General features: G+C 48.0%; 1 protein-coding gene across 1 annotated transcript in view; it reads right to left on the bottom strand.

The window, feature by feature from the left end:
* Positions 1 to 10196, bottom strand: part of B3GNT2 (UDP-GlcNAc:betaGal beta-1,3-N-acetylglucosaminyltransferase 2) — a 28773-nt gene extending 18577 nt beyond the window's left edge. Inside the window, exon 1 of the mRNA XM_030921555.1 lies at positions 9952 to 10196. The gene's annotated coding sequence lies outside the window, so the exon portion shown is untranslated. The remainder of the gene's footprint in view (positions 1 to 9951) is intronic.
* Between the last annotated feature and the right edge of the window lie 418 nt (positions 10197 to 10614).

A 10614-nucleotide genomic window follows, 5' to 3' on the forward strand; every position in this document is an offset into this window, starting at 1 on the left:
AGTCCGTGGAAAACTATCTTTCACAAAACTGGTCCCCAGTGCTAAAAAGGTTGGGGACCACTGATCTACCTCACTTCCAACAGGTACTCGACAAACTTTCATGACCACCAGCACCCCTTAAAAACAACTACTGTCCTCCCCACCCATACCTCTGCTCAGCCTGGCTTCTCCTGGCTTAAGACGTCCCTTATCTTGTTTCTCTCCATCTTTACCCCCATCCTTGAAGGCCCAGGTTCAAATCCTGTCTCCTCCTCCATGAGGACAGCCTCAGTTCCCCAAGTCCATGGATTTCATCCTCTCCTCCTGGCACTCAGGAACCCCCAAAAGGAGTACCAAGCCCTCATCGCCTGGAATCCACTCTCAGCTTCGATGCTTCCCAGGAGAAATGGTTCCAGGTGAGCCGGGAGGCTGGAACTAAGCAGCCTGTCCCACAAGTGGCAAATGACAGCCAAGGGCTAACAGGCCCCGCCCACAGCACCCAGCCACTAAGTGCCAGCGCCCCTCCTCTCACACTGAGCATCCAGTTAAATTGGGCTCCCTCTGGGATGCTGCCTCTTCTCCAGAGTCAGAGATCATCCTCCTCCCAGAGGACAACACTTCTAGTGACGAGTGACCCTGGGTGGCAACTTCAGAGCAAGGTGGCAAACAAGCAAACCAGCTCCCTGCTCCGTCTCGGATTCCTGTCCCGCCTCTTCTCCCTTTCTCAAAGGCACGTTAAATCCCAACACATTACTGACGAGTGTTTCAGGACTGTTGTTTTCAAGTTATTTCTTTTTAAATATCAAAACAAACCATATACATTTTAAAATACATATCCTCAAAAAAGTAACACTTGGCCTTGTATCCAAGTGTTCTATAAAAGAGGAGGCATCACTCAGGCCTTCAACCAAGACTTGTTTCCGTATTTAAAGAAGTGCAATAGTAACATAGCTTTCTCCGGCCACCTGCCAAGAAAAGTTTTTGTGGCCACATTAAAAGAGAATATGCTTGCTCGATATGTGGGCACCCTACTGAACTGCTTAGAAACTGGGCCTCTTTTACCAAGCAATTTAAGTTTTAAGCGAGTAAAACTTAAGTTTCACCTCAGTTTTCAGCGAGTCTCTGCATAGGTGATCACATATGTGGAGGGACCAGGGACCACAGCAATCCCAGTGCCTCGGGCTTCCAAATCTCCCCTGGTCTGCGTCTCACTCTCCCTGGGGGCGTCCAACCCTCTCCTCCAAGCCTCCACTATCTCTAAATTGAGAGCTGCCCCCTCTGTGGTCCAGTGTGATCTTCCTCTCTCTCTGGATGGTGCCCATAGACCCCTAGTCTTGAGTGGGGTAGGGATGAAAATAGAGAATCATCACCCTGAAGCTGCTGGTGGCTACCTGAAGCTTCATGATATTCTCTGTATCTGCAGTGATTTCAAAATTTCCATTATAAAAAGTTAAAAAAAGACGATCCATCAGAACTTTGAGGAATAAAAGTTTTTTTTAAAAAAAAAGAAACATTCAGTTAAAAATAGGAGTATTCATGAGAGATATTTTAAGTTCATTTGAAGAAAATAATTCCTTATGTGGTAAAGGAAGAGAAGAAAAATATAATGGCTGCATCTCAAGAATAAAGTTACATTAAGTTCCTTATAAAAAAGCTTCAAATACAACCATAAAATAATAAAGGTAAAAACACATCTCACTAGCTCCAAATGTTGACTGCTTAGAAAGGATAGCATCTGTAACACTTTCACCCTTTCATTGTTAGACAAATATATTTGAATCTGAAAATATCACCCGGCTTACCAGTGAACAACCTAAGAGCCAGACCTGAAGGGTTAAAAACCCACATGTGCACATAAACTCCCCGCAATTGTGTTATCCCCTGATCAAGACTCAAAAAAGAAGTACTTTGGAGAACCAGTTGGATGTTAAATGCTTCTCAAAGAAAATAATTTTAAAAATTTCTACCAGGCACTTTGGGAGGCCCAGGCAGGCGGATCACCCGAGGTTGGGGATTCCAGACCACCCTGACCAACATGGAGAAATACAAAATTAGCCAGGCGTGGTGGCGCATGCCTGTGATCCCAGCTACTCAGGAGGCTGAGGCAGGAGAATTGCTTGAAACCGGGAAGCTGAGGCTGCAGTAAGCCAAGGTCATGCCATTGCACTCCAGCCTGGGCAACAAGAGGGAAACTCTGTGCGTGCGTGTGTGTGTGTGTGTGTGTGTGTGTGTGTGTGGCGGGGCGGGGGGGGGGGGGGGGAGGGACGGGGGGGATTCTGAAGCACAAATAAACTGCAGCAAGTTTATGGTCTATAGAAGTATCTTCCCAGAGTATTAACACTTTCATATTCATGAATTCAATGGATTCCAATAATAAACATGTGAAGTTGGCTGTGCAGGTTTCATGCTATTTTGCAGGGAGGTGGGAAACAGAAGCTAAGTAGGTTGCCATAGTTACAAAGACATTTGATGTCAGCTCTGGGACCAAAACCTACTTTCAAGTTCTCCATCCACATCAGCCAGTCCCCAACCCCCCAACTCCCAGATCTCCACTCCCTGTGACAGCTCTTGCTGCTTCTGGGGTCTTGCACCAATAGCAATCTCCACTGTTTCCCCCATCTTGAGCCTCTCCCCTCTCCAATGGCTCCAGGCACATGCTCTTTGTCATGCCCATTTGTCCTGCCTTGACGCTCCCAATCCCCCTCACCTTCTAGAATCTTCACAGTCCTTGCACCCTCCTGACTTTCTAGGGTACCCAATACTGCTGGCTACCATGTCTATCCCACCCCAACCTCAGGAACCCCCAGGGTTCTCCTGCATCTTGGCAGCCTTTGCTCCTTGGCCCCATCCCACAAAATGGACTCTCTCGGCAGTTCTGAGCCCAAGTCTACTGCTGGGTTTTCCCTTACCCCATATTCTTGTGCCCTAGACATCACCACAGACTCCCATATCCCATATGCTAAAAAATGCCCCAATGTACCTGTGTCATGGCCCTTCTCCTAACCTTCCGTAATTGGTTTCCAGATTCCTTTACACTCACCATGAGTCTTTTTCTCTCTCCCACCTCTTCCAAATAAAACACACACACATTCCAATCTTGTACCATCCCTGCCCTGGTTTGAGCCCTCAGTTTCCTCTCTACTAAGACTAATTTTAATGAAGTGGCCTAACTCAAATATCAAACGCCTACTTAAACCAAGCAGTATTGAAAACAGGCAGCAAAGAATCAAGTCAGAGTTGATTGTTGTAAGGTTGATAAAACACTTAGGTGAAATATGAAGTACTGCACAGGGGATAAGGAAAGGCTGCCTTATGCAGGGTGATCAGAGAAAGCCTCTCTTCTCGGAGAAGAGGTGAGGGGATAGTTCCAGGCACGGGGAGCAGTCACCACAAAGGCCAGAGGCAGGAAAGCGGGGGGCCTTGTGCCTGGAGTGAAATGAGCGGGAGAAGCGAGGTAGGAGAGGATAGGAGAGAAGGGCAGATCACCAACCCTAGTAGGTGACATCTGAACTCTGGCTTTCTTCTGAAGAAGACAGGGAGCTACTGGAGGATTCTGAGTAGAGAAGTCATTTCAGTTTTTAAAGGATCCCTGCAGCTTCTTTCTGAGAGACTGGTAGGGGGCAAATGGGAAGCAGAGAACAGAGGGACTGCAATGACCTGCCCCGGGTCAGGCTAGCCTCATTCACGCTCAAGCCCATCTTCCTCAATGCAAGCCCGGCCACAACTTGTTAGCACACCGTCTCTCCCGCCTGACCACAAGAACGTTCACTGATTCCTCACTACCTCCATAACTATTAACTGCCCCATCTCTGCACGATTCCCAAGGTTGCATCATGGCCTATTACACCTTTCTAAGCACCATGCACTCCAAACCCAAGGGATCACCTGCTGTTTCCCCAAAAGACCTCTATGAGCCTTTCCGTCGTGTCCTGTTTTCTCAGCCTACAATCCCTTGAGCACTTCTACCTTCCTTTCTCTGCCCCTGAAATGTTATTCACATCCTTCAAGACCAAGCCCAAAGGCCACCTCCTTAAGAAGCCTTTCTTGGCTGCCTCCAACACATAATTTGCTTACACCTCTACCAAGGCAATCTTACCAGTTCCTGGCTGTCTCCACCACACTGCCCACTGAGGGCAGCAATCATGCCTGCCCCATCTATGAACATGCACAGGCCAAGCACAGTGCTAGGCATACACCAAGTGCTCAATCAATGCGTGTTCGGTCGGAGAACAAACTACCCACTTCGCCAAACACCTTGAGGTCTTAAGGGAGAAGTATTCCAGGGCAGGTTTTCCATCTTGGCTACTGTAATCTGGAGACCAGGGGACCCTCTGATGGAGCCTCGGGGGACTGTCTGCTCAGCACTAACAAAGGTACAACCATAAGTAGGGACCACAGTGTGGACAGATTTGAACTGAGGCCTGCCAAGACTCTTGCCTTCTCTGCTAGACATCTCTAAGCAGGCCCATATTCCATTTTAAATTTCCGTAAAAGTATTGGAAGTATGTTTTTCCCAAGGTCATTCTAGAAGTGCACAAAAGAAGAAACAAGCACTTAGAAGGACCCACATCAAGTTAACTGTAGTTATAGTGGTGAGAGAGGGTGGAATTATTTTCCTTTACTGTATCCTGAGTATTTTTTCTAAATAAACATCTAATGAAAGTCATTTAGAAAGAATGCCAAGTACTACCCAACTTACATTTTAAGAATGGGTCCAAAAATGAAACGTACCAAACAAGGAGACATGAGGCCATGGAATTATGTAATACCACTTACACGGTAAGATTACAAGAGTTGAAAATGTTTTAAGTGGCTTGTCTGAAGCAAGCAATTAAAATAATTGGCCCTGTGCTTTCACCTCTGAAATAATTATTTCACTAAACAAAGCAGATATTGGGAGCATCTTGGGCACTTGTCGATGACTCTTCACCCAAACTAAACTCTTCCACAAGCTCCATCATCAACCATAGACCAGTTCTCATCACTGCATCCTAGCTCATGTTACACAGGTGGACAAACAGCTCTGATGGGACATTTCAATGACTGTCTTTAGAGAGGAAATGTCAAAAATAGGCAATCAACTAACAAATAATACATCTTAAAGCTAAAGCTATATCAACAAAGTATTACATAAAGATTTGTCTTCTTTCAATAAAAGACCTACAGAACTGCTAATGAAATAGCTCATTTAAACACAAAAGATCTAGTTGCTTTAGTTAAAGAAATAAAAAGGGGAAGAGGAAACTGCAGTCAGGTGCAATGCTAGGTATTTTAGGGGTAGCTTTATATCCCTTTCCCCAGTTAATCTGACAGAGGGCTTTATCTTCCCCATTTTACAACTGAGAAAATTTATCCTGAAATAGTTCATGTAATTTTAACTTTAGGCATTCCCATACGTCACTGAGACTCAGATTAAATAACTTGTCCATAGTCACACAGGAAGTGGTAAAAATAGAATTCAAGTCTATTTCACAAAAGACTACATGCCACACTGCATGACTGACTCCGCTTACATTGACAGGTAAAACCCATCTATGATGATAGAAGTCACATCTATGATGATATAAGAAAGAGTAACAGTTCCTTCAAGGTGAGAGGGTGGGAACACAGACAAGACATGGGCACAGGAACCTTCTGCAGTACTGAAAATGTTTATTTCTTAATCTGAGAGCTTACATACATGAGCTCATGCTTAACACTTCTCACACTTTACTGCATGTTATACATGAAGTTAAAAAAAATCCTCATCTTATGGACTCCAAGTTTATGCTCTTAACCACTAAACCACCACATGGCACTCAGACAGAACCTAGTCACATGCTAGAATTGATCACCTTGGATTATCAATTTTTTTCAAACATTCTGGTAAGCAAAGTACATCCTACTCATATCAGAATGAAGACACCTGAACGCTTTGTTTTAAAATGCCACAGAATGAAAAGTAAAAAGTATCAATTTCCTGGCTACTGGGAATTTCCCCCTCTGTAGCCACATCAGAAAATGTTTTTTTAAATTTAACTTATAGATGCACAGAAAATAATGTGTAACATATTCTTAAAGTTATATATGAAAATACCTAAAGTTAAATTGCACAAGATACATGTTATGACTCTCAAAAGACATCTGAATTTTGTTACAAAAATTAAGACAAGGCAAAAAGACAAAGCTGGTAGGCAGAGGTCGTTAATACTCACAGGGCAACACAGAGGGCAAAATCTCAATTCTTAAAATTTGTAACAAATAGAAAACTCAGTACAAATAACTTTTTCTAGCAGCAAAGTAATTGTGCCACACAAGCCCTCATAAATTTTCCACCAAGTATCAAGTTCTCCTTGCTGAAGCTTTGTTCAGCCTGGCAAAGCCTTCTTACCAGTGAGTGATGATGAAATCGTTACATCAATTCTCCCAAAACCTTATCCCACACACATATACACCTCTTATTCAAACAGTAATTGTCTCTCCAGAGAGAGGAATGTATTCACTCTATAATTTGCAGACATATTTGGCAAGTACCTAGGAACAGCAATCCCACCTTAGAGAGTGGAGAAAAAAAGACAGCTGGGTCCACAACTTTTGGGTGTTTGTGCTGTTTTCTTTACTGGATGCAGCCAGGAAACATTTACCACTTCAGAGTCTAGTTTAATTCATCTTTTAATCTTCTGTACACACCAAAAATACCAAGCAACCAAATGACTTTAGTTTCCCTTGGGCACTTACATAAAAGACCAAAAGGCCTTTATGAGAATCTTTCAGTGTTGTTAATGTATGTACCACCATCAGGGATGTTGCCAATAGATTACATAACCAAGTATTATCCTAGTTGCAAGATCTCAAGATCTCAATGTTTATAAAAGTAACCATAGGCATTTATTTTTAAAGTCTCTAACAGACTTTCCAATAAAACCGTCAAAAAAAAAATACAGAAAATTAAATAGAGTTAGATACTGCATCCATTAACCAAATTAGAAAGAATGAAAAGCACTGACCCAGTATGTCAGGAACATTAACAGCTGTGGATCAGCATCCCTAAATTAGGATTTTCAGGAAACCCCAGCATTGCTAGAAAACATTTAAAGCTAAGGCCGAGCGTGGTGGCTCACGCCTGTAATCCCAGCACTTTGGGAGGCAGAGGCAGATGGGATCACGAGGTCAAGAGTTCGAGACCAGCCTGGCCAACATAGTGAAACCCTGTCTCTACAAAGATACAAAAATTAGCCGGGCGTGGTGGCGGATACCTGTAATCCCAGCTACTCAGGAGGCTGAGGCAGGAGAATCACTTGAATCCGAGAGGCAGAGGTTGCAGTGAGCCGAGACTGCGCCATTGCACTCCAGCCTGGGCGGCAGAGTGAGACTCCATTTCAAAAAAAAATTTTTTTTAAGCTAAGTTTCAAAGTTTGAGAAACAGAGGATTCACCTTTTCTTTTATCCCTGCATCAGCCGACATAGTCCCACATATTTCTCTCCAGAACATCTTAGCTTGTACCAACGATGCCTCACTAATGCAACTATTTAAAAAAAAACACACACACATTTGAACAGTATAGTGAAAATCAACTATGAATTATCAGTTCCACTTTGCGATTTTCAGCATAACTTTGGTGTATCAGAAACCTAAAACTTGACTTCTTTAAAACAAGAAAATCTTCAAAACTACAAACCCTTCATTTACTCAGCTCTTCACCAGAAGCCCAGAAAAAACTTCATAATTTTTGAACAACAAGCAAATCATGTTTATTTGCCTCAAAATACTACCTCATTACTTAGGTTTCAAGAATCTTCTGATGTGCATCTGCCAAATATGGCCGATTTCAGTCTCAGGCAAATATAAACGGCTACCACAGGGTTACTGTCTTTGGTAAGGGGAAGTCGATGCCAGGAGGAACTTCTCTACTGATTACAGCAATGACCAACACTTATTAAGCACTTCTTAACTTTCCCGGTGCAGTGCTAGGATTTTGACAAACATTCTATTTGTCCTGAGACACAATCTTGTAGAGCAGACACTACCATCAGATATGTAAAATGAGGCTCAGGTGAAAAATAACTTGCCCAAGATCACTGAACTAAATGTGGCAGAATCAAATCTAATGAATGGTAAGGGTGAGAACTGGTCAGTTTCACAGAGAATTAGGCCATCATACAAATGTCATCTGCACAAAAACTAAATGAAAAACAGTGAACTCTTGCTGTAGGGAGAAAAAGCAATATTCTGAACTAAAAACAGAAGATCTAATGATAAACACATTTGTAAAGGCTGGGCAGGGAGGAAAATGATTACTCAAATTACTCAAGTACAGCCCTATGGGGCTCCTGCACTTCTCCGTTCTTATAAACTAATCTGGTTTAAGAGCGCAAGGACTCTGAGTAAAACTCTCCCAAATTCCTCCAGGCTTAACCACTCTCTACTCAAAAGAACCACAAGCAGGAGCTAGGACAGTGGGAAGTGACCGCCCTGCCCTGCCCTGCCGGTCCTCCCTCCAGGTCAACTGTCAGATCCGCATGGGTGGGACCATAAGCCGGCACCGGAGCCCCGGGACTGGCTCGGCCAGGGTCCCCGCCTTTCCACTCCCAGTCCTGGCCCTGTGGGCCACTTCGTTTACCACCTCCAGAGGCACAAATAATTACACCGGAAGAATTTGTTTTAACAAGTAGAATTCTATATTCACCAACTGGCTTCGCAATCAGATATTACGGTAGGGTTCCAACAAGAGAAGGGCAGAAGAATATGGTTTAATTGTTCTAAATAATCTTTCTGCGAAGTTGGGGTGGCTGAGGCGGCCACGGGGGGATACAGTTCAGGCACCTGTGAGCTAAGTACACTCAACAAACCACCCCTACGTTTTGGGCAGGAGAGCGCCTCCTCGCTAACCCAGGCTATAAACGTACGTATTTTTAAAGATGAGCTTCGACGCTGTGACACTTGTGGGGAGTCTCCCGACTGCTCCTCCACTTGATGGGGGGACAGGGAGTTCTGCGGCTCCCCAGCCCCGAGTGTCAAATACCATGGCCTGGAAATTAACCAGGTGACTCGGTTTATCGCCTCCAGAAGGGTCCGCCTGCCGTGCTGGAGTAGCCGCCAGCCCCGCGCCCGCAGCCGTGGCAGGGCCCCCCACGCCCACCTTCCCACGAGGGGTGTCTGGCAGAGTCCGGCTTCAGGCGCTCCTGGCCTGGCAGCACCCACCCCCCCGCCCCACCCCACCCCACCCCACCCCCACGACTCGGGCTAGCAGCCTGGTTAATCATTCAACACAGGCGGCGTGGAATATTTTTTTAAAGGTCAAAGCGAAAGATTCTCCCTAAGTTTGGCAGAAACCAGTTTTGGGGGAGCCGGAGACAGAAGTGGCAGAGGTTGGGGGTGGGGAGCGGCTGCCGGCGGCTCTTTGGCTCACAAAACACCTGATCTCCCCATGCGGCACGGGAGGCCGGCGCAGTGCGAGGGTGGGGTGCGAGGGTGGGGTGCGTGGGGTGCGAGGGTGGGGTGCGAGGGTGCGAGCGAGGAATCACGCGCGTCCCCCTCCCCGAAATGCCCGTGCGCCCCGGATGAGGCCCGGCCCCAGATGCCCCTTGCCAAAGCCCGCATCGCCCCGGCGCCGGATCCCCCGGAAGTTGGGGTGCAGCGGGGAGGGGGAAGGTCCCCGGGCTCCCGGGCGAGGTGGGCACGGAATGGGTTGGGAGGCTCCTAAGCCCCGCAGCGGGCGGTGTCCCTCTCGTCTCCCTCTGGACTGGGGTTGGGTGGCTGGGACGGCGGGAAGGTAGGGGAGGCTTAAATGCAGCAGAAGCCACCTAGGGACGGCTTCCTCCACCGGGGCGCGGGTACGAAGCCGGAACCGGAGAGGAACCGGGCGGGGGTAGTAGGGGGTCCGGAGGGCGGATCCGGAGAGCAGGGAGGCGGGAGGGGACCGGTAGAGGGGCCTGGCGGGGAGAGGGCAGCGGGGAGGGAGCCGGTGGGGGTGCTCGCCGCCCGGGCCCTACCTTGTCCGGGAGCAGCTCCAGTTCGGCGGGGCGGGGGCAAGGGCGGGAGATCGCGGCCACATCCACGTCCCGGCCGCTCCGCGCGGCTCAGCCCGGCGACCGCCGCAGCTCACGCTCCATGCGCGGCGCCCCGAACGGGCGGGCCGGCAGCGTCGGCGGCAGGGACGGCTCTGGCTCGGCTCTGCTGGCCTCCGGCACTTGTTGCCGCCGCTGCCGCTGCGCCTCACTCCCCGCTCCGGTTCCAGGCGCAGCAGCTGCCCGGAGCGCCCGGCCCCGCCCCGTCCCTGCCCGCCCGCCAATGGGGCCCGGCCCCGCCCCTCACGTCACCGCCTGACGGCCCCGCCCCGCACCCCAAGTTTTGGGAGGGCTCCGCTCTCGCACCCGGTACCAGGACCCACAGGGCCCGCGCACCCCGCGGCTTTCAGGGACCCTGCAGCCCCCACGCACCCGCCTGCAAAGCCGAGGGTTAAGCTGGGGAAAGGGGGCCTTTAGGAAGGAGACCCCCCTGGAAAAGCCCGGCAGCTCCAAAAACACGAATGAAACTCAGCTCCAGCCTCCGCCCCTCCAGTTGCTGGTGGCCCCTCTTGCGGTTCGTCTGAGGCTAGGGGACTAGGCGCATCGCCTAGCGAGACTTCAGTGGCCTTTCTGGCCAGTTTGTAACCG

The sequence above is a fragment of the Rhinopithecus roxellana genome, chromosome 17 (genome assembly GCF_007565055.1).
Source record: "Rhinopithecus roxellana isolate Shanxi Qingling chromosome 17, ASM756505v1, whole genome shotgun sequence".
NCBI classification, from domain to species: domain Eukaryota; kingdom Metazoa; phylum Chordata; class Mammalia; order Primates; family Cercopithecidae; genus Rhinopithecus; species Rhinopithecus roxellana.